Source organism: Siniperca chuatsi, linkage group LG10 (genome assembly GCF_020085105.1).
Source record: "Siniperca chuatsi isolate FFG_IHB_CAS linkage group LG10, ASM2008510v1, whole genome shotgun sequence".
NCBI classification, from domain to species: domain Eukaryota; kingdom Metazoa; phylum Chordata; class Actinopteri; order Centrarchiformes; family Sinipercidae; genus Siniperca; species Siniperca chuatsi.
Genome location: NC_058051.1, coordinates 2,623,424 through 2,646,877, shown reverse-complemented (window position 1 = coordinate 2,646,877; position 23,454 = coordinate 2,623,424). Strand labels below are relative to the sequence as shown.

Sequence of the window (23,454 nt, the reverse complement as noted above, 5' to 3'; positions counted from 1 at the left end):
GAGGATGTGGTTTCATTCAGGTGGTTTATTTTGTCCTCAGATTCTATTTTCAGTCATGGCAAAGTGCATAAATCATAGATAAAGAATACGGTGCAGCACTCCAATTTAAGTTTTTATTGCCGTGTAGATGATTCGGGCAAGATGCCATCTTTCAGCATGCATTTCAGGCAATAATAGTGTCAAACCTCAATTAATATTCATAAATCGACAATACAATCATGCACACAGCTGTGTCAAGAATACCATCCCTCATGCACTGATTCACTCCCACTCCCTGAGACAGTGGCTGGAAGAAGAGCTAGAGGCTCTGCACAAACTGCTTTCTGGGTAATAATTTCTTTTTAGGGCTGAGAAGAAAAAAAAAACACATAGATTCATAATAATTTTATGACCCACTCAAACGGGGAAAAAGTTGGTCCTCCAGCTACAAAATATTTGGGAAACTCACTAAGAAATTCACTTGATGCTGTCTACAGTATATTCAAGCTGGGTGTAGAGAAAAGGGCAAGGGCAGATGGGAGTGAGGGAGACAGATGAGTGATGTTAGAGCGTGGAAGAGAAAAGAGGACACCGACCAGGTTAGAGAAGTGGCACTCCTGGCAATGCCACAATTGCAGTATTTTTTTTTAAATTTCAGCATGACAAAAAGTGATTTTTAGTGCTGTGTTTGTCACAGTTAACCTCAAGGTCTTCCTTTTGTGTGTGTGTGTGTGTGTCTATATGTGAGGAGGATGATTCCAATAGTCTGTCTTCCTTGTGTATGTAAATGGGGTGTCGGCCTGTTCAACAAAAGTTAGAAACACCTTTCAGTATGAAGCTGTCTAATACAACATCTCCACTAACCAGAGCCCCAATGAGACCAAAAGTCCAAAAGTCAAATAGTCAAAAAACAGATACGGACAGCAAATGCACTTACGGTTCTGTTTCTACTACATTGGGTGTCTGCATTGGCAGATGTGCTCACACACACATTGGCGTGTATGGTATGCATGGACATGGGCAGATGACGAAACGTACGCCACGTAGACCCTCGCGGTCACACAGATGCAGAAAGTATAAATTGCACTAACGAGGAGGCTACACTGGGCACAGCAGTAAATGCTAACACCAGCATGCTCACAATGACAGTGCTAACATACTGATGGTTCGCAGGTATAATATTTACCATGCTCACCATCTTAGTTTAGTGTGTCAGCATGCTTACATTTGCTAATTAGCACCAAACACAAAGTACAGTTGAGAGTGATCATAATGTCACTTTTGCAGGTATTTGGTCATAAACCAAAGTATTGAACATACGTACATTTTGACCTGATTATGCCGCTAGATGAAAAGTCAGTATCACCAAAGTGATTACAATTCATCCTGAGGGGAACATGAATATCTGTACAACATTTCATGGCAATCCATCCAATTGTCAATCAGAACCACATACCTCACAGCGGCATTGGCAGAAAAGTCAGGCAATTACCAAAGTCATTAGGCTTTATTGCCTGGGAGTCATGAATGTCTGTCAGTCTGTACCAAAGTAGTAGCCTGACCAACCGACACTGCTATCCCTGGACCCACACTGCTAGCGTTGTCATAGAGACAGGGTCAACAAAAACTAAACATCACAACCTTCACAAACATTCAGTTTATTGCAGGGCTTCTGTATTTTATTGCATTACATTGTACAAGGGTATTTTAAGAAGCAGTAACTGAGTTTACATGAAATGGTGTAAAAGATAAAAAATCAGCTTTCAGCTATCAATCTTTAACTTAAAGTCCCAACAAGTTTTGTAGCTTGGCCAGGAAGCAAGCAAAAATAAGACAAAAAATGACATGAGAGCATATGAACATCGGCTGCTGTAGAATTTAATCTACCTACTGTCACCAATGCGTATTACTTAGTGTTAAATGCAAGCTTTTTTCTGTCATATAGATTCTGAAAATGTTAGTTTAGACTACCTAGCCCTAACATATAAAACTGGCCATGGCTTTATGCTATCCAGTTCCCAGCTCTGAGTATTTTATTGCAGGTGCTTAGGAAAGCTTTTACATTAAATGGCTGATAACTTCTGATATAACTTTCACGAGAATGATTTAAAGAAATTGACTTTATATTCCTGCAGTATACTTTTAGGTTGCCACTGCATCATGAAGTTTGTTTTGATTCTTTATCATTTGTGCATTTTCTCTGAAAAAGGCTTTGGATCAGTCGCCCTCCCCTTGACTGGGCTCATACATGAGGCCTCCAGGTCACAGACTGACTGGATCAATCACAAAGGCAGTGTGGGATGAAAAAAACAAACAGAAATTCACTTTTTCTTTAACTGTACACACACATATACATGTCCCATTTGAGACAATCTGAAACAGAGCTTGTCTTATTGCTTCAACGTTTTTTGACAACTCTGTGGACTTCCTGATAAAAGCCTGCAGTATTAAGGGATAGATGTAATGAGGAGAGGACTCAGGTCCCAGAGTATTTTGTGAGTCTGTTCTTCTTACCAGCCCTGTCATATGCTACACTGCTTTCTGACATTTTAATGTGGTTTGTCAACTTTAATCACAGAAATCCAGCTGGAAACGTCTGTCTCTTCTCTTAGTGGAGTACAAAATGTGTACCGTATGTGGGAGTGTACCTTTGTGTATATGTTGGAGTGTGTATGTATGTGCTCGTGACTGTTTGTGGGTATATTGTAAGCCAATCAGCTACTCACCTACCTCCACTAAACGCCCTACAGTTGGTGATGGGGAGTTCCACAGGTATTCTTGCTTCTTACGTTGTTCTCATACTAATAAATTCAACGAATGGATGTGAAATATAACACACAAAACTAAAGTCACTGTTGAGAGTTTAAGCAACAGAAAATAAATAAAGACACAACTTTTACTGGACCACTTACAGACTAACCATGCCGGAAAGCCTCTACTACTGATCTAAGTAATGATACCATAGCCTGTTCAAGAATAAGCAAACTAAGAACCTGCTTGGGGCCCTGAGGCCTCTAGCTGGCCCCTAATCAAACAAATTACAAGTTTTATGTTTGACCCACCACTGCAGGGACGAGGACTAGTAATGCTATTGCTAATGTAGCCTGATAATCAGACTGAATTGCCATTTCATTTTGCTTATTTGAAATGAAATGAATCCAGTCTGACATTGTGTTCGTATTAGCCGATTTCTTGTAGAGAGGTGGGAATATTTTGTTTTATTTTGCACTAACCAATCAGTAGCGTGTCAAGCAGACATCAGTTTCTGTTGACACAAAAGCTGTTGCAGTTGTTGATAGAAGTGCTTAACATTTTTAACACCGTTCAAATAAACATTATTAAATATAAATATTAATTTAATAGTTGTTACTTCTATTCGTGGACAACTTTTACAGCTGTCACCATTTGTCTGTCACTATTTATTATTAATGTAGCTAGGTAGTTAGCTATATAAGAAGATGACATCCCCTTTCTAAATGGCTGGCCAGCTGTTTCATCAATTGGTGGAAACAGCTGTCAGTGGGCACAACACCAGACCTAACTGAATCACTGAACAAATCAGAGATGTGGGCAGCAAAGAGGTCTACGACCCGACTGCTGATAATGTAAGTTCCAATGTACACAATTGGCAGTGCTTGCAGGTGGACAGCCAGTGAGGGGTCGTGTCCTTGTCACTCTACTAGTGACTCCTGCTTGTTGGTTTCCATGTAGGTGAGTAGGATCTGAGTACCATGAACTATCTTCTACTGGCAGAGGAATAGATGCTGAAGAGTGAAAAGCTAATGGAATATGGTAAATCTTTGCAAAGATACAAAGATAAATTCAACAACGGTTACTTACTGTGTCTAACGACTTTCAAGTGTAAGAGATCCATTAACAAGAGGGCTAATTTCTGAATGTGAAAAGCCCATAAGAGATGTTTAGCATTAGGTAAACTAGCTAGGTTAACTAACTGGCGAGTAGCAGCTTAAAAGCTTGCTACACTATTAGCTAATAAAAAAGGTAAAATTGTATTGGGGCTTTTTAATAATCTTCCATGAAGCGCCAAATGTTTGCAGGTTGTCAATCAAAGTCATCCCATAGGTGATTTCAGTTAATAGTTTGTGTCTGGTTTAAAGAGGCTTCTGATTAATTCAAGGTTAAAATATAATTTATCTAATAAAATGACTAAGACTGAAAATTTATTCCAAAATTCCAAAATTAAAATTGGCACACACACACACACACAGTATCAGTTTGGTAGACAGCTGGAGTCACTAATAAACTCCTGTAGCCAGCTTCACCCACTTCTTTCTCAGCTATTACTTCTTTCTATCAATTAACCTTTAAGCTCTCTCTTCACAGACACATTAAGCGAAGATTGGGGAAGGGGTGTGTAAAACCAAAGAAGTGTGGAGGGGCAGTCTCCATTTCCTGAGCTGAAATAATCAATAGTCTATGAATATTCTGATCAGAGTCCTCAGGCCTGAGAAAAATGTCAACGTTTAGTCTACAAGAGCTACTAAGTGAAGAGACAAGAAAAAAGAAGAAAAACAGAAATCAGAAAAGAGAGAGGAAGGGGGAGAGAGAGAAAAATCTTAAGGAGGCAAGGTGGTGTCAAATATGAGATATAGTTCTAGTTTTCAATATAAACTCTGGTGTAGTTTCTGCTGAATTCCCAGTCTAGATTTCATTCAAAAATGACTACTCTCTATTTTCCCTAAAAATATTAAAACTACAAGAAAATTAAGAAGTTAAATCACAGAAGGATGGTAATGAATGCACCTGAAGGAAAATTTTACTGAAGAATAACACTGACTGAGTTGGAGTGTTTGGCAGTTTGGAAAAGTGTGTTCTCAAATGAGCATCTTGATCACACAGTGTGTGTGTACAGTTGTGGTTTGTGTGTTGCAGACAAGTCCAGAACTGCTTGAATTGGACCCAACTGCAAATTTATACTGTTGACTTGGTAAAGCAATAGTTTAACATTTTGGGAAATTTGATTATTCAAGAAGTCACTGCCTGGCCAAGAAATTGTTCCTGTTATGTAAAGATTAAACAAACAAGATACAATGTGTTTAGTGAGCTTTAGATGTATTGGCAGGCACATTTTCTTAACCTTTGGACAGACAACGTACTAACCTTTTGAGAGAAGAAAATTGCAAGAGAAGCTCAAAGAGCAGAGTCAAAGAGCTTGGACCTGATCAGACTGACATCACAATTCAACAACAATCTGACTCTCAATCCAAAGACAGGAAGACAATATACTCTGTCGTTTTCAAGGAGCTGGTTTAGTAAGAAGGCTTGGCTAACTTCATGTAGTGACACAAATGCTTTATATGCTTTGCGATACCTCAGTAAATGTTTGCTTGATTTGTGGTATAGCCACCCCGGAGAAAAATGCACCAGCCAACATCCAACTTGTGCATCACAAGTTAGAAAATATTTACTCTTTCATTTTTTCAATTTTACCCTTCAACCAAAAATAACCCCTTGTTATTTCTAGTACATGACTGTGTATGGCAGCCTACACCTGCGGAAAATAAAGGTATATTTGCTTTCAACATACAGTATGTTGGTTTCTTGTCTAGAGTTCAAGCTAGAAACAACCCATAGTACAAAACTCTCCAAAAGTAACAAGTTTACTCTGTAGCACAAGGGCCATCATGTTGTGAATGCTTCCTCAAATTTAAGATAACCCTAACATAATTTCCAGGAAAAAATGTCTTTGCCACAAACATTAACATTAATTTATGCTGACAGAAATCAGAGGTGTAAAGAAAGACACCATTTCCTTTTCTAAACAAGGTTTACAGCCAGATATTAATGTTCTCATGCCCTTTTGCAAAATTCAATTGCTGGCGTCATGTTCACAGTGATAGATTACCTTTTCCCCGAACGAATCATAACTCTCCACAGTTGTTGCCGTTTGGAATCGACGGGCTGAATAAGCCCAAGAGGTTTAGCATGTGTTTATTCATGCCACTGTTGACATTAAGGGGAGGGACTGCCTCTAAAAAATTATTAATCTGCTGTTGAATTCAGTATCAAATAAATGTATAAAGTAAATAAATAAATTGATAAAATGACTAAAATTCACATCAATTCAAGGGTTTTCATAATTTTATAATTTGTTACAAATGCATTGACCCAAATCAAGATTCCATATTACTCGGTCAAGTCATGTAAAAGTCAGAGAAGATCATTTGCAAAGATAAATTATTATTTTGACCACTGTAATGTAGTTTGGCTTGCTAATAACTTGCTCTGATTGGAACACTATGTAGCGCACAGCATGAAATGTCCCAACTCTAATCACTTGTGGCACTGGCTGAAGGAAATCCAGGACTGATTACTATCTTGCTGGCTGATATAACTGATATTGTTCCAAATTACTATTTTGTGACACTGGTTCCAGAAAGATGACAACTAGCATTAGGGATCGCAGTCCCACAATGTGTTTCAATCAGTGCACTCTGCGGTTGTTTTTACACTGGCTCCAACATCGCTTCCTTCACGGATCACTATCTTTTTTACATTCTCTGGAGTTCTCAGAGAAATAGATCACAGCGCTTCAGCATGGACAGCTACAATGAGTTTATTTCATTCATAGCTGGTAACATGCTGTAATGAGCAGAATAAGCTGCTTCTCACAAGTACATTTCTATTTTTCAAATTCCAAAAGCATAATCACAGCCAAACAGTCGGCTTACTGCTAGTAATATATACTGTATATTTTAAATGCTATCAAACCTGTATCCTGTGTCTGCAAAGCTTTTTTTGCTGCAGATCATTATTATTATGCATCAAATCCACACGCTACTGTAGACTTGAACTTGTGAGTTAAGCATTTAAAGCTCATTTGACAATCTCTCATCTACTGCACCACTTTTGTGGTTTACGTTTTTACTAAACAGATTATGGACTTTGCGGACAACCTTTACAAGTATTACATACCTGATGGTCCCGAGGTCCTTGGGTAATACAGAGGTCTCTATACGGGTCCACTCAACTCGAGTCGGGCCAGGGCTAATAATTATATTCAGTCTAATAGAGGGTCTTGTATTGCTGCAAGTCCGGGGTCTATTTTTCTGTATGTACTGACATGACATGTATTGCTGCTCTTCTGCTGATTGTTAATTGGTGAAGCATCATTGCAGCTGCCAGTGTTGCTGTTCTCTCTCTATTTGGATTTGTTAAACAAATTATCGTTGGGTTACACGCAACCATGTCACCACATGGCCCGATGCCAAGGTTCTTTCTAAAACTCTTTCTTTAATGTTATTTTTTGCCTTTATTTGATAGGAACAGCTGAAGAAAGACAGAGGGATGGATTTGAACCCTGTGGTGGGGACACTTGGTGGACACACACTCGCTCTACCAGGTGAGCTACCAGGGAGCCCCTTAAACCTCTCTTTCTACAACTGCGCATGGCAACTACGGTCAGTGTGTGACTGACTTCCACACTGTTAGGACACACTCAGAACCACTTTATCTCTGCGTTGAGAGGGCAAGGTCGTCCGGTTGACTGTCCTCAGATCCCTTTCAGATTGGGTTTTCTTTTTTGAAAATTAATTTAGGTTTTGAATTTTGAAAATAACACATTGGGTTTGGGTAGGTTGTTCATGGGCCAACAATTGCATCAGGTCCACTGAAATTTTTATTTCAAGGCAATTATCATCAGGCCTTGCTGCAAATTCATCTAAAGTACATCTGTGTCCCTGCCTATCAGCTGGGGTGAATGAAATGGATTTTGGCTTCAGCAATCAGGATAATGTAAATATACATTGGGGCTAAGAAATATCCTTGCCAGGATTCAGTATGTCTAATGGGGATTTGGTACAATTCATTTGTAGGAATAAGGGTAATGCATGATCCCATCTGTATTAAAATGCTCATTTACACATTTCTATGGCCCCCAGTGGTCTGGCTCACATCGCCATTGGTTTTCAGCCAGAGTAAGCTATGTGAGGAAGTAGCTCCCATGGGGTAGAAACATCATGACTCTCTCTGAGCTGAAGGACTCCAGCAACATCCACTCTCATCTGTCATCACTCCACCTCGTCATCGAAGAAGAGTCCAATGAAAACTGTATACAGGCTGTCCCAGTGTCATGTCTAATGCAGCTTTAGCAAAAGAACAATAAGGAAGATATTTTCTCTCACATTTTGCCTTCTGCTTTCCCACGCTAGTAATGGTAGAATAGCATCTAACTGTTGCATATTTTGGATCTGATATGGTATCGTATTTGATTTAATTAGACTGATCTTGTAAAATGGTGTTTAATTGTGTATTATGATCTCCTATTTGGTTTTTTATTAGAGTATAATTTGGTATATTAGTGTCTAGTATTATAGTATAGTATGTTTTGGGTCTAATACGGCATTATATGCGGTTTGTAATTACTGCATAATTTAGGTGTATGGTGTCTAATTAGGGTACAACTGTGTTCGTTTAATGTCTAATAAAGAACATATTACTTATAGTTTCGGTCTAATTTGATACAAAGTACGTCTTATTAGTTTACCGTAAAATAAAGTGCGACCGAGATTGTTTAGGTTAAATTTTACAGTGGTGTTCTCTGAAACAAGTGTTATTTTGTTCCGCCACATTTTAAATTCTGCTTTCATTTTAATTATAGCACTAAGGTGGTATCTGTAGTGGAACTGCAGATGGTTATTGTATGAATGATTGTGATGAGAAATAAAATTGTGCACTGTTGCACACTTTACTGCCATCTGCGACGTAAATAGAGCCCGTAGTCTTGTTTGAAAAAGTGACAGCCTTTACCTCGTGGCTTTGCATAGTGCACATGCAAAATGAGCTGTGATGATAGTATGGAGAAAAAATGTAAATGACAATGTATTTAAAAATGTGGTGTAAATAAAAAGTTGTGATCAGATAGTTCGGTATCCAGGTAAAATATGTAGAGACTGAGTGATAATACTAGTCCAACTGTGTGTGTGTGTGTGTGTGTGACAATATGTTCCCTAGCCTGAAGGGCACACTATTCTTTGGCTGGTTTCATCTCCTAAGTGATGTCACCATCCCCTTTCCATTTAATCTGAGTCCCTCTCTCTCTCTACATCTCTATCTCTTTTTCTCTCTCTTTCTTTCTCAATCTCTCTTTCAAGCCAACACCTTTAACACCCCGGCTATCACCTCTTATCACTGAAAAACTGTCATAAAGAGAGTGTGGGATAATATCAGAGTATTTCTTGCTCATACACATCACTCTCTATCCCCTCTACTCTCTGTGTTATCTTGTTCACACACTCATCTATCTTCCTGGCTATTTTTGTCTTCTTTTTGCTCCCTAAGACTCCCTTTTCCCCTCTCTCCATCTTATTTTTTTTCAACTCACTCATTCCTTTGGCCTTTCTTTCTCTCGTAAAAAGTGTTATAGTTGAGTTAAATCATTACACCTCTCTCTTTGCGTTTCTCGTCTCCTTGACCCCCAAGTGGTTTCCTCCTGGTTTATTTTTTTTAGATCAGCATTTTATTCCCCTATGCAGTTCGGTTCCCTTTTGTGAGGGGGCAGGGGTGGGGTTGAAGTGCCAATCCCACAATCCCTCACTCAAGGGGTTGGGGGTCGTAAAGGGGGACTTCATCATCGACAGACTGTCCTTCAAGAATCATTTCCTCCTTCTCAGAACCTGAGTCAGCACCGGATCACCTTTAGAGAGAAAGGTGTTAATGGACTCTGTTCATTTCAGACCACTTCATACCAACAAGCCAGAATTGGAGAGTGCAGGGTGACATAAAGACATGCACAAACATACATGTAATCATGTACACACTCAGACACACGCAAACTAATGTACACTACATTGACTGATCGATCACAGCCCTTCACAATGAGCTCACTTACACTTTTCAGTAGAACAAACAAGGACCAGCAGCACATGAATCAAACATGCCAACGCTCAACACAATGGACACAGAAGACTGAAACCACCATTAACATTGAAAATTTTTGTGCAGACATTCATGGTTCCCAAACGATGAATCCTAATGTCTTTGGAGATCTCCATGACTTTACCTCTGGCTCCACCATGAGGTTCACATTTGTGGTCTGAGTGAAATTGATTGCTATGAAATTTGGTACACACATTCATTCTCCCCACAGGATGAATCGATTCGGATAAGGAAAAACTCCCCCAAAAAACCCTTTTAACAGGGAAGAAAATGGAAGAAACCTCAGAAAGAGCAACAGAAGAGGGATCCTTCTCACAGGACGGACAGACAGGAAATAGATGTCATGTGTACAGAATAGACCAACATAGTAAAATTAGAGTATGGACAACTGTGATAACAAAATTATAGATGGATTGTAAAACATGTAAACATATATGAAGAATATGGCTCCACGAGGACATCAAGCAACTTCCTGGTGCCGCGAAACAGATAGGACCTGAGCCACACAACCACCTCTCTAACATGGAGACCTGGATGAGGACAGACTACACAAACGCACAAGAGGCAAAGCTCAAGCTCACCATTCACACGATAGGAGAAAGGAAAGAAACACACAGAGGGAGGGAGAGACAAGGACAACATGCGAGACAAGAGGAGAGGCTGAATCTCCTGGAGGACAAAGATCCAGATCCAAAACATCTGGAATGAGGCACCAACAGCCAGGAGAGAGAGAGAGGTCCCAGGACGGCCGATGGTCCAGCACAGAGAATTCTGAGTGAAAAGACAGGACAGGGAGGAGAAACTAGGGAGAGAGAGAAAGGGAGAAAGAGAGATAAGCACATAGCTTGGACGCTTATGTGCTTGTGGGATAACAAACAAACAGGGTTAGAGCGATGCAGTGCTTTTCAGAAAGTTTACAGTACACTCGTCGACAGGACAAACGTGGACTATAAGTACTAGGCTTATAGTTAATGGTAACAGGTACATGGCCTGAAGTAATCAAAGAATAAGCTAGGGCAAAAAGATTTAAGCAAGGGCCTCACTTTGTATTGAAAAGTGGTGGGGACATAAGGTCTCAGATGATTTTTCGACGGTCTTCATATGCAATTTTAGGAAATGAAATGGGGGATTCGGTATGAGGTCAGAGTAGATAATTACCGCGGGTCGGCAAAAAAATTGCATAATGGAACATCAAAAGGGCATAGCCTAGGCTACTACAGAGTCGACAATATGAAAATACTAAATAACAACAATGTCAACCGCAATGTCGAAGTAACAGTCATCCATCACATCCACGGCCGCAACACCATGTCAATCGACTAATGCCAAAATCACATCTACTGTAGAAAGCAATATCTAATATCACTGCACTAAAATATGACAAAATAGAAACAACTGAAGGAAAAGCATTAACAACATCAGCTAAAGATAATAAATCAACATTACCTTTAGATGTTAAGTTAAACTGTCTTGTTGTTTCGATGCTGCATACTTTATTAACGTTCACAAGAGTTCATGAGTCAAGTTCAACCAATCATGATAATATGATAATGATCATAAGGTTTAAATATCGATATGTGATATTTAAACCTTATTATCCATGTTCATTTTAAAACAAACTCAAATCATTGATTTGATTTTTTATTTATTCTTTTAACAAATTATGCTTTTCAGAAAGTGGTGGGGACATGTCTCCAGCGTCCCCAGTGTAAATGACACCTATGGTTTTATGTTTGGGTTTAAAAGCCTCAGTGGAGTCAGACTGTCCGATGTCAGCAGGGAGGTTACTCCAGAGGAAGGAGACATGATAGGAAAAGGCCCTGCAACCTGCTCATGAAAAATAAAGAGTATTTTCATGTAGCATGTGTATCTGCTACTGTGCTTGTACATCCACCTGTATCTATTTTAAGTGGACGTAAATCGTGAGGGGCGGAATCATCCAATATGGACGTTATTCCTCGGGATAGTGGGCTGAGCTCTGGGATACGAATAGACCTTCAGCAAATGGTGAAACAGTTAGATTTGAAAGAAAAGGCTCTTCTTTGAGGAAGCTTTCAAAAAATCTGAGCAGCGACGAGGATTCTGCTCAGCTTATAATTCTGTCATGTGAGCTGCTAACGGCGGACGAGAACTACAGCTTTAATCAATTCAATTTAAAATTTTGGGGCAGTTTTGATACAATTTAGCAGGGATGGCGCTTTGTTATCAACTGCAACGACACTGCGTTTTGAATTCCCTACCGCTCCGATTCGCATCCCTGACTGGCTTCTTCTCCATGGGCTCATGGGTATTGTAGTATTTCCACCTGTCTGCCATGCCAAAATGATGGAAAAAACATGATTTCTCAGAAAAGTTGAAATAATTAAAACTGGTGGCCATGACATAAACCTACAGGATCTTTACACTATCTGGGAGAGCCCCATGTTTCTGTGTTAAATAACATTGAGGATATTGTTTTTTGAATTTTTCTTTAAACATTTCCAGAACAAGCAGCCCCTCCCACTTGGCAACTCTATACTTCTTAATTTATATTTAGCCACTGCAGACTTATGAAATCCATTTACCTTTAAAGTGTGAAAGGATAGTAGATGACTTAAGTTTCTGACAAACTGATGCTGCTTTCAAGGACAAGATCTTCTTAATATATGTTATAGATTTTGAACAATGTTACCGAGTATTTAGTTTCTCCAAAGTGGATTCACGCAGTCTTGAAAAGAATTCTTTTCACATCTGTTCAGTCCTCCAACAAAGAAACATTGCTCCTTATTGACAGAGCAATGGAGTTACCTTCACCTCTGACCTCTGTGGCGGGAATGGAAAAGACGTGTGGACACTGTACATCTAAAAGTGTCTCAGCGAGCTGCTGGGCTCCATTGATTTTTAATCTCCTAAAGCACTGTGTCATTATTGCGATAAAAACAACCGTCCCCTGCTTTTCCTTGATGATCTCTCTAATGTTTATTGACAATAAGTGCAGATTGAGTTTGTGTGGATTTCAGTGTCCCTTCAGTCCATCACACTGTGCCCGTAAGTGTTACTCTATTAGATGGATGGATGGAGTATCACTTAAATGTGCACGCGCATACATAAACACGTTCACATCCACCCACTGCTGCACACATACTCACATATATGCACCGGTACACTGCTCTCCCTCCCTGTGGCTGACCTCTGCTTTGCTTCCCAGCCCCTCAGCGCTGAGAGCCCAGCTCCTGCCAGCAGCAGCACTTTAGGGTTAATAAATGAAGCCCAAATGGGTTTGACCTCCAGAAGAGACACAAAGCGATGAAAAATGGCATTTTGACACAGCACGGATACAGGGCCTATCACCGTATGGCGACCTTGATATTTTAACCAAGTGCTTTGTGAGCCGTAATTGACTTTCCCCTCTAAAAATCCATCCTCTCCTAACAATCAGATCCTTCACATGCTTCTTCTCTCCCTACCCTCTGTGTCGCTTCATCCATATGTTAGAGTGGATCACTGCTCATGTGTTGTAGAGGCCAGATTGATGTTACTGTTCATACTAATGTTGTCATGCACTATACGGGCTACTTCATATATCAAACCCCGAGGGGAGGCACACAGGAAGCCCATGTGTCTCAAGAGTGTGAGGTGGCTTTTAGTTAACACCTTAGCTTTTCATACTCTGGAGACAATGATGAAGAGAGAATCAAATAAAACGGTGTAGTCCCTCATTTGTCCAGGAGTGTTCTATCGTAGAAAAGGTTTCAGTCGTAGTCATCTGGACACTGTTTTCAGAATCCGAAACGTCCGAAAACATTCTGTTTTCAGAATCCGAAACGTCTTGATTCTGAAAACAGTGTCCAGATGACTACGAGAGAATCAAATAATTTAGGTCAATAAAATAGAATACAATAATATAGATATTTTCTATCACAGATGGAAATTTTGAATCACTTTGCTGATTCAGATTGTATCATCCAGTTCAGTTTAAAGCCTCATAGTTAGTGTACTGTATATGTACAGTAGTTTGTTCATTAGCTCACATTGTCATTCAAACATGCTGTAGCAGAATCGTGCTACCGTGAGTTCCCTTTGCTCTGAGACACACGCTGAGACCACGTTTTCATGTAATATTCTTTATTCTTTTCTTTTTCTCCACACAAAATCTTTCCTTCTAGCATCAGCGGTTCCTCCGACTGCACCTCTGCCTCTGTCCAGAAAAGCCAGCCACCCTGGCTGGCTGTTGTGGCTCTCTTCAGGTGCTCTTCATGCTACTGTATTTAGGGAGAGCATAATTAATTAACCAGTTTCAGCTGTGCCAATTACCTCTCCCTGATGCTGCTCACCTGAGCCCCTCCACCACCTCTCCCTCTGCAGCTGACAGCTACCCATACCCACCTCCACATACCCCCACCGCCCGACTTAGGCCGAGGAGCCATCCGGTCTAACCCCCCCTCCCAACGGGAACGGGAGAGGAAGTCGGCCACGGCCATCTGCATCCCTGATGTTTACAACTGGGCGGTCGACACCCTGCACCTGCTGGGACGAAACAGCCCCCACTCTTCTGTTCGAAGTGTCAGTCTGCAGAACAAAAGGGAGAGAAAAGTTAGGTGTGTGGAGGAGAGGCTCCCCACAGAGGGCTTGTTTTACCCTCTCGAATGCCAGTAGGCACCGCTCTGTCCACTGAACCGGATCTGAGGCACATTTCCGGGTGAGATCGGTCAAGGGACTGGTCAGCTCTGCGAAGTTGGGAATGAACTGCCGGATGAACTTGTCTATCTGGGGGCGCACCTGCCCTCCACCCAAGTGGTACCCCAGATACCGTATCTCCCTCTGTCCAACCACACACTTCTTCGGGTTGGCGGTGAGACCGACCTGCCTCAATGATGATGATAACGTCATCCAGGTAGACGGCTGCATATGCAGCGTGCGGACGCAGCACTCGGTCCATGAGGCGTTGGAAGGTGGCCGGTGCCCCAAACAACCCGCACGGAAGTGTGGTAAATTGGTACAACCTGTACCGAGTGGAGAAGGGCGTCTTTCCCTTAGACTCTGGAGACAAGGGAATCTGCCAGTAGCCCTTGGTCAAATCCAGCGTTGTGAAAAAACGAGCGGTGCCTAACCAATCCAGGAGCTCGTCGACCCGAGGCATCGGATAGGCATCAAATCACGACACATCACTTTGCGGTAGTCCACACAGAACCGTATGGTACCATCCTTCTTGCCTACAAGAACGATGGGGATACACCAGGCACTGTTGGACTCTTCTATTACCCCCATCTTCAGCATGGCCTTTAATTCTTCCTGAACCATTTTCCGTTTGTGCTCAGACAACCGGTAGGGCCGTGAACACACCGTCACTCCCGGGTGAGTCTCAATGTGATGGTCTATGAGGTTGGTGCGACCCGCAACGGCAAAACTGTTCTGGGACAGTGTGAGATGGTTGTCAAAAGAGAGCAAGGCGCACTGGCTGATTTTGAAACCTCAGGCCCCAACTCATCTCTCTCGCTCACCGTTGTCACCAGAGCTACCAGCTCCGCCTCTTTCCATGCTTTTAGGAGGTTGAGGTGGTAGATCTGCGTTGCCCCTCCCCTATCAGACCGCACAACCTCATAGTCCATGTCGCCCATGCGCCATGTGACCACAAAGGGTCCTTGCCACCTGGCGAGTAATTTGGAGCTGCATGAAGGGAGTAATACAAGCACTTTATCTCCGAATTTTCTTAATCTAGCCTTTCTGTTGTACAGGCGTTGTTGGCGCTCCTGAGCCTGGAGCAAATTCACCCATGACAACTGCCCTAACGTGTGGAGTTTTGCTCTCAGGTCCAGGACGTGCTGAACTTCGTTTTTACTGGCCAATTACCTCTCCCTGATGCTGCTCACCTGAGCCACTCCACCACCTCTCCCTCTGCAGCTGACAGCTACCAATACCCACCTCCACACACGCATCAGTAAGTTGCTGACTAGTGCACTTTCATTCAGTTCAGTACATAACTAAGCCAAAAAGGCACTAGAAGAAGAGACAGACTGAAACAGTCTACAGCCATGCTAGTTGCTCTGTGAGGCTGTACTTAGGCACAGCGGTTCTTAAAGCTAAATGCTAACTTTTCTCACAATTACAATGACAGGATGCTGATATTCAGCAGGTAATGTTTATCATGTTCACCATCTTAGTTTAGCATGTTAGCATGCTAACATTTGCTAATTAGCACAAAACACAAAGTAGGCCTACAGCTGAGGCTGATAGTAATATCATTAGTTTTGCAGGTATTTTGTCATAAATCAAAGTATTAGACAAATTGAAATTTTGGCCTGCCAAAAGTCATTAGGACACATCCACTGGGGACCATGAATAGCTGTACCAAAATGTGTGTCAATCCATGTTGTAGATGTTGAAATATTTCACTGGATAAGTGAAAGACTTGACCTGCTGGTGGCACGAGAAAAGTCAGGGCAAGTCAAGTCAGGATTCATACACTTATGTGGGGTTTTTTTTTTTCGAGAATTGTTGAGGATATCATTGAAAGAAACCTTTACATGGGAATTAACAGTGAGGAACATACTTCCGGGCGACGTTTCTTCACTGGGACTAATGCTCACAGCATCTTGTAGCTCTGCGGTCAGGTTAATATTGGAGTGAATGGACGGCCGGAGCAGTTCCTCCGAGTGTCTAATATTGACGAGGATGGTTTTACATTGGAGTTAATTGAAAGCCCTTTGCGTCTCATACAGAGGATAAAGGGAGACAAAATGTCGGTATTTGACGACCTAGGAATGAGAACGGGTTGGATGGTTCACTGGTGTTCCCACTAGTCCAGATGACTTCTTCTCACATTACTTTATTGGTTTATTTAGGCATAATGAAACACAGAAACACCTTATAAAAGTTGGATACTTCTAAACTCAACATGAGCTATTTAGATAAAGCTTAATTCCTCTCATGCAAACATCCACTGGGCCATAACGGTGGCTGTGAGGCTCCTAATGGGCTTTGTTATCGAGGCAGGATGGATGGTGATGGTTACTGTTTCACACTGGAACACAGCTAGGGCATGGAGGGGGCTATAATTCTCATGATAATTGGGTTAATACCTGTCATGATATCCCCTATTACCACAGCAGTAAATAGAGTCGAGGTAGGAATTATCGTTGTTAATTAGAAAACATGTAGATCAGCAGCATGAAGAGGAACTGTATATCTCAGCTTAATGCAGAGCAGAGATCACCTTTATTGTTATGTGCACATGAATGTGTCTGGCCTTTGTGTGTGTGTGTGTGTGTGTGTGTGTGTGTGTGTCATACCAGAAATGTACAGTATACTTTAATGTGTTTCTATTTCTGTGTTTAGTTGCATTAAAATGTTTCTATACATGTGTGCACTTTTGAATTTCTGTGTGCATATGAGCTGTAGTTCCATGTTTGTGTGTACCAGTGCACTGCTGATTGTGTGTAACATGTGCACAACCGTGTAAGTTTGTGTCGGAGTGTGTACATATATGTGTGTGTCTTACCGAGCAGGTGTGTGTGAGAATGTGACACGGTGTCTGTCCCCTGTCCTCTTCCCTTTTCTGGGCTGGTTACTCAGGGGGCAGCTATAAAAGGAAAGGGCTCTGTCAGCCTGTGATGTAGCTGGCCGTGTGCTACACACACACAAACACACACACAAAAGCTAAGGATAAGGCAGCAAGAGGATGTGGGCCAAAGGGCCAGCTGAGTTTACTAAACTTTCACAGGAGACTAAAATAGGCCTTGCCAATTTGTAGGGTTTATAGCATCTCTGTGTATGTGTGTGTGTAAAAGAGAAAGAGACTGGTGAGTGTGTTTAATTTTCTCTCTTTACTCATGAAAGATGAGCAACACACTTGCTTGCATGGCTGTGATTCTGGGATTTTGACACCAAAGAGAAAAGTGGAGACAGAAAGAAAAGAAAAGAAAGTAGAAAAAAAGAGAGACGTTTGAAAAGAGCAGAATAAACAAGAAGCAAAGGAGTGAATGAATGGACGTGTTAAAGTCGGGAAACAAGAAAGAAAACATGATAGCACTCCTTGGGGATGGCCAGCAAAAGAGGGGGGAGAGGGAGAGAGGGAGGGATGAGATGGAGTCATTGAGGGAGTAGTAGGTTACAGGGTGGCTGTTATCAGCCAAGTGATTGCTGTTAAATTGACTTTTGTCCCCCTGGCTGTGATGAGACAGAGAAGATGTCCCCACCTTTTATTCTTTCTTCTTCTCTTCTCTCTTGCTCCTTTTTCTTCTCTCCTCCTCTCACGTCAACATCCTCCTCCTCCTCCTCCTCCACTCATTCGTCCCCTCCTGTCGGTATTCCACGTTAGGCCTTAGGCGAGGCCAATCACCCATGCGTGAAGAAGACAGTTTGACTGATACCAGACCTTCAGTAGCCAATCCCCCCCCCCTCACACACACACATTGCACATTCTCCTCAGAATGTTAATGCTTTGATCTCGCTGTTAACGTTTGCATGTTCCAAGGAGGAAGAGGGTCGAGAGGGCCAAGCACAAAGCAAACTGATGCTTAATAATGCCCATGTAACCTTGTCCCCAGGTGATTTTGTGCTACAAACTACAATTCCGTGCAACAGGGGGAAAAAAGAAAAATCCGCTGGTGGGAATTGTTTGCATTATCATCTCTATCAACCAAATAGAAACATTTCATTACCACTTCTCACTTGGTTCCATTTTCGGTTACACCACATCCACTCTAGTCTGTTATTGCAGTGAAAAACACATTACACCATTGTCAGTAGATGCGGGGGAAGCTACTGCACAGGAGACACACAGCTACAGCCTCAAATACTTTTCCAGCTTCTGTCTGAAATAGCTCTACAACAGCTTCACATTACACATAATGACTTGTCTATATTGTGGTATCCATGATGTATTTATCCTGCGTGTGAATATCAGTAAAATATTCTTTTCTGAAAGGTGCACAGTCAGTGCAATAGACATTACAAAAATCAGAATGACTCTAAATCAGCCGCCAGATCATTCTGGTAACAGCGTATTGCTGCTCACTATAGTGACAACAATTTGTCCTTTCAATAAGATCTGTATTATGTTATAACAAGATATTTTTCATGTTGTAATGGCATTTTATTCTATTTTAACAAGAAACTCAACAAGAAACTGCACTTCTTGTGTAACGACATTGTTAAACTTTATCATTATTACACAAAATCTACCACTGCATGGAAAGAGAAATTGTACAGATCTGGATGCATACACATATATGGGAATAGGCACCATTTTTGCATGTAGAAAATGAAAAGCCAAAAATGTATGAGATCTTAACACCTTTAAAAGGCTAAAAGTAATGAGGACTTTAATATAGTATTTAAAGTATTTTCTAACCTAAGATTTAAATGTGTGTGAATTTACCTCTGTAAACTGTATGCACTACATGGGGCAATTTCTGACAATTGGTGGGCTTTTTACTGACAGTTTATACAATCATTAACATACAAAATGTTGCAGCTCTGGGCCAGCCAGCAACCAGAAGTGTGGTGTGTGAATTTGAACTGGAAACTTTCAGAAAAACAAATCCCCATTTGTCCAAAAAAAACAATGTCTTTGTAAGAGTTCTGATCCACGTCTTTCCACATGCAGTCTGAAAAAAATAGATTCAGCCTACTTTCGCAAGTCCTGCATTTTCCCAGATTGCTATGGAGTGTACGTATCACATCAAAACAATCACATCTCTCTCATTATAATGACAAATCAACTGATGTTATTAAAAGAAGAAAGTTTTCTCATTATGATAAGTTGGTATGTTGTTATAACAAGATAAAGATCCAGTCAAAGCCTAAAGAGACACTGTGGCCTAGAGCGATCATATAACATGATTTATATAACATGATTGTTATGTACATATATATATATATACATGTGGCAGGATGTTTTTATGTATTATGACTGTGAGCTATGTTCATATTGTTTTGTGCGCATTTGCGTAATTAATGTGTGTGAATTTGGTGTCAGGTTACACCAGTGATTTTCAACAACTGGGCTACGACTCAGTAAGGTAAGGTCAGATAACTTGACATTCGGAATGACGGTGCGCTTACATGAGCATTCAGTTCAGTGGTTTCTTTCGCAGTATTCGCCTATCTGTCTATCAGCAGTAAAGATCTGACTACATACTGTACCTCTCTGAGGCTGTACCCTGTGGTTTATTTGTGTTTTAATAGCAAACTTAATAAAATACCCAATGCTGGTTATCCACCCCGCCAGAGACGAAAAATTACATTTCCCATAAGTAAAGCTTTACACATAGTTTTTAATCTGGACAAAACATAATTAGATATTAATAATTAATTAAGATTTTTTTCTGTTGTTTTTGTCATGGTCACAGCAACAATATAGACTCAGAATCAGCTGTTCTCCAGGGTGAGAGCAGTTAGCGCAGAAGTTATTTATTATATCATGGAGTACAGACTAGAGACTAAACTGTGGGCAGTTATGTTACAAGTGTGCTCATAATGTTGACTAAGTTATACAGTAGCATGAGCAAATTACCATATAAGTGTGCGTTTATGTGATTCACCTGAACACAAAATTACATTACAATGGATCTGTTACGGTGATAATTCAGGGTTATATTTACAGATTACAGCGTTGTCATAATTACCTCAGAGACCATATGTACACAAACAAAGATAGCTACAAGAAAACCTCTCTACAGCCGTGTGAACACGTGCAGTAGCTGTTCGTACAATCAGCACGAAACATACAAACAGAGACAAACAGCAACAAAGACAAAAGAAATGCTGAGTGAGAAGGAAAAGTTTGCCAGTTGGTGCTGTCACTTCCGTCATCACTCTGTGAAACTGCGACTCATTTATAATCTCAGCTTCTCTGTTAATAATCACTGAGGGAGATGCAGGCTGTAATGTTTCTTAAGGCAGAAAGCAGATTTTGACGTCTGCGTCCTCCACGAGATGAGGCGCTCACACCGGGAGGCTGTACCCTCGCCAGTTGGGACAGATCTCCTGCAATGCAGTAAACAGCCAATGCAGATATATACTGCCCCAGTGGCACATGCACACAGCAGCATACACTTTATCATGCACATAACTGCATGCATGCATCACACAAATAAGACACATCACTCTACATGCACACGCTCACTCACAAAAAAGAAAACATATGCACATATTTAAGACACATTTTTCAGCAAAATAAAAGTTGCAAATGCAAGCTGCATTGAGAATATGGAGGCCACAGGAGCCAATGCCCGCCCCCACCAGACTCCACTGTATTACTTCAGCTCACTGAGCTGAGTTAATCTAAAAATATAATCACAATATGACGTAGAAATTCTATGCATTCTGCTCTTCAATTATTGTGAGCAGAAATGAAGCGCCTGATATAAATTGTTGAAATGTATCTTATGCAGTATTCCTCTTATGCACTTTTTGATAAAATAGCATAATTATTTATTACATGTAATTTTTGGTGTGCATGGGTGTTTCTGTTGGGAATAAATTAAAATCCTGTTGCATTTTAGTGCTTTTTATGTTTCCAATATAACCTTTTGTTCACAAATTGTTCCTGATTTCTGTGCAGATTCAGAGTGACTGTGAAGACAGAGTGTTTGGCTCAGCGAGAGTGTATGTGTGTGTGTGAGAGAGCGAGAGGGAGGTGGAGGAGGAAAGACCTTGGTGGGAAGCAGAGGGCGTCCAGGAAAACATCAATGAAACTCAACTGATGAGGGCTAAAACTGAGTGAGAGCGAAAAACCTTGACTTTGACGAAGAGTTGGGCAAAGATATAGAGGACTTCAAAAACAGACAGTGAGAGAGTGAGCGGGGTGAGAGAGTGAGCGAGTGAGGGAGTGAGTCGGAGGGGGAGAGAGAGTCATGAGGAGACAGACAGAGAGAGAGTGATAAACACAGAGATAGATAGGTTACAGGCAGAGAGCATAAATAGACAGCTGGCAGAGAGATTGACAGAGATGGATAGCTGACACGGAGAGAGAGATGTTCATTTGGATGGAGCGTATGTCGGTGTCGGGGTCACTGGCTGTCAGCTAAGTCAGGAACAATACCTGAACCCCTAAGCATGGCCCCTCCATCCCTCTCTGTGTGTGTGTGTGTGTGTGTGTGTGTGTGTGTGTGTGTGTGTTTGTTACATGTGAAAATGCCCATCAGTGTAAGCCATCTCCACAGGCAGCTCTACATGTACACCGGTGCATGGCGGACACTTACTGTACAGTAAAAGTACTGCACAATCACATGGACACACACAGCACTGTTTCCACACATAATGGAGGCCAGAAGACGCTGAGCTGAAGGTGTGTCTGTAAACCTGTATAGACTATGCAAGCATCTGTCACAGAGAAGAATACCCCAGATGAAATATCTGTTAGCCAGTCTCATGATGAATTAATTAAATATCGTGAGGGACTGCTTGTTTCAATGTGACTATCTTGCTAAAGCAATTTCTACTATTTCTACTGTCCACATTAGCATAACAACCGTTGCTGTACATGACTAACATAATCAAGTTAACTTGTCATACTATTAGAGCTGCTATAATGGATCCTTTCCTAATAACAATGTATGAAATGACAATGTGACAATGTGAAAGGGGTTCGCTTGTAGTGATGAACCTATAGAGAATTCTCACCTGACTCTGCAGCTCCCCTCGGCTTTACGGAGCTTTATAGTGAGTTTCAGCTCATTGTTTAGCTGTCCGGCCCACAACTTTTGGTTCACTCTCATCGCTCTCATAGCATTGTTTTGGGGCCACAGCAGGCAGCTGCTTTAAGGGAAAAAGCTTTAAAAACCCACTGTACACTACCTGCTCAGCACCAAACAGCAGACAGTCCCAGTCAGAGAGCAGCTGGTGAACACAGTGGAGCATTTAGCAGCTAAAGTGCCAGATATTTCCCTCAGGATTGGTAGAGAAGCAAAACAGAGCTAAAAGAGAGTGAATATTGGAGTTACATTCGCCATGTGGCCAGACGTACGACTCCAAATGACTGCTAATGTTGCTCTGTAAATGCTGGATGTGTAAATAAGCAACTCTTTGCTAACAGGTTCACCATATCAATTTAGAAGGTGATTATATGTCAATGTTCACAACTTGTTTCTGCTGCCCACAAGAGGGCAAAAAGAAATCAGTTTCAGGTTTAAGAAAAGTAGCTCACTGCATTAAAACAACATGCCCAGCCCATCGACCTAACAATTTTCCTGCCGGCAAAAACACACCTTGCCAGAAACTATTTGACAATGTATGTAGACAAAGTTTCACTGGACTAGCTTATGAACACCAGTGACTCACTTATCAGAGAATGCAATTGGCTGCTGTGTGTGTTCCATGGATCAAACTTAATTGTAACTAACAGCTGCCAAGCACCTCACTGAAACTTGTTATAATGTTTTGCAGGACTTGATATTTATGGACAAGAATTGATCATAAAGCCTGCATGTTACACTTACTGTACACATGCCATGAACATTAACGTGCATGCTAAGCTGTTTTACGGTAAACCATGTAATTGTTTTCTTGTCTTCTTCTGTGTAGAAGCATCGACCAACGCATAAATGCAAGGATTATTCATTTTCCGTATTTTTCATTCATCTCAATTTGGAAAAC

At 41.2% G+C, this 23,454-nt stretch overlaps 1 long non-coding RNA gene across 5 annotated transcripts in view; it reads right to left on the bottom strand.

The window, feature by feature from the left end:
* Positions 1–13,974: 13,974 nt before the first annotated feature.
* LOC122883010 overlaps positions 13,975–23,454 on the bottom strand; it is an 80,826-nt gene continuing 71,346 nt past the window's right edge. For 3 of the 5 annotated variants that reach the window (XR_006379523.1, XR_006379521.1, XR_006379524.1), the window contains 3 exons: positions 17,354–17,434; positions 14,242–14,424; positions 13,975–14,117 (listed from right to left, as the gene is read on the bottom strand). This is a non-coding gene — a long non-coding RNA (uncharacterized LOC122883010). The remainder of the gene's footprint in view (positions 14,118–14,241; positions 14,425–17,353; positions 17,435–23,454) is intronic. The other 2 variants (XR_006379525.1, XR_006379522.1) reach the window with 1 other exon arrangement.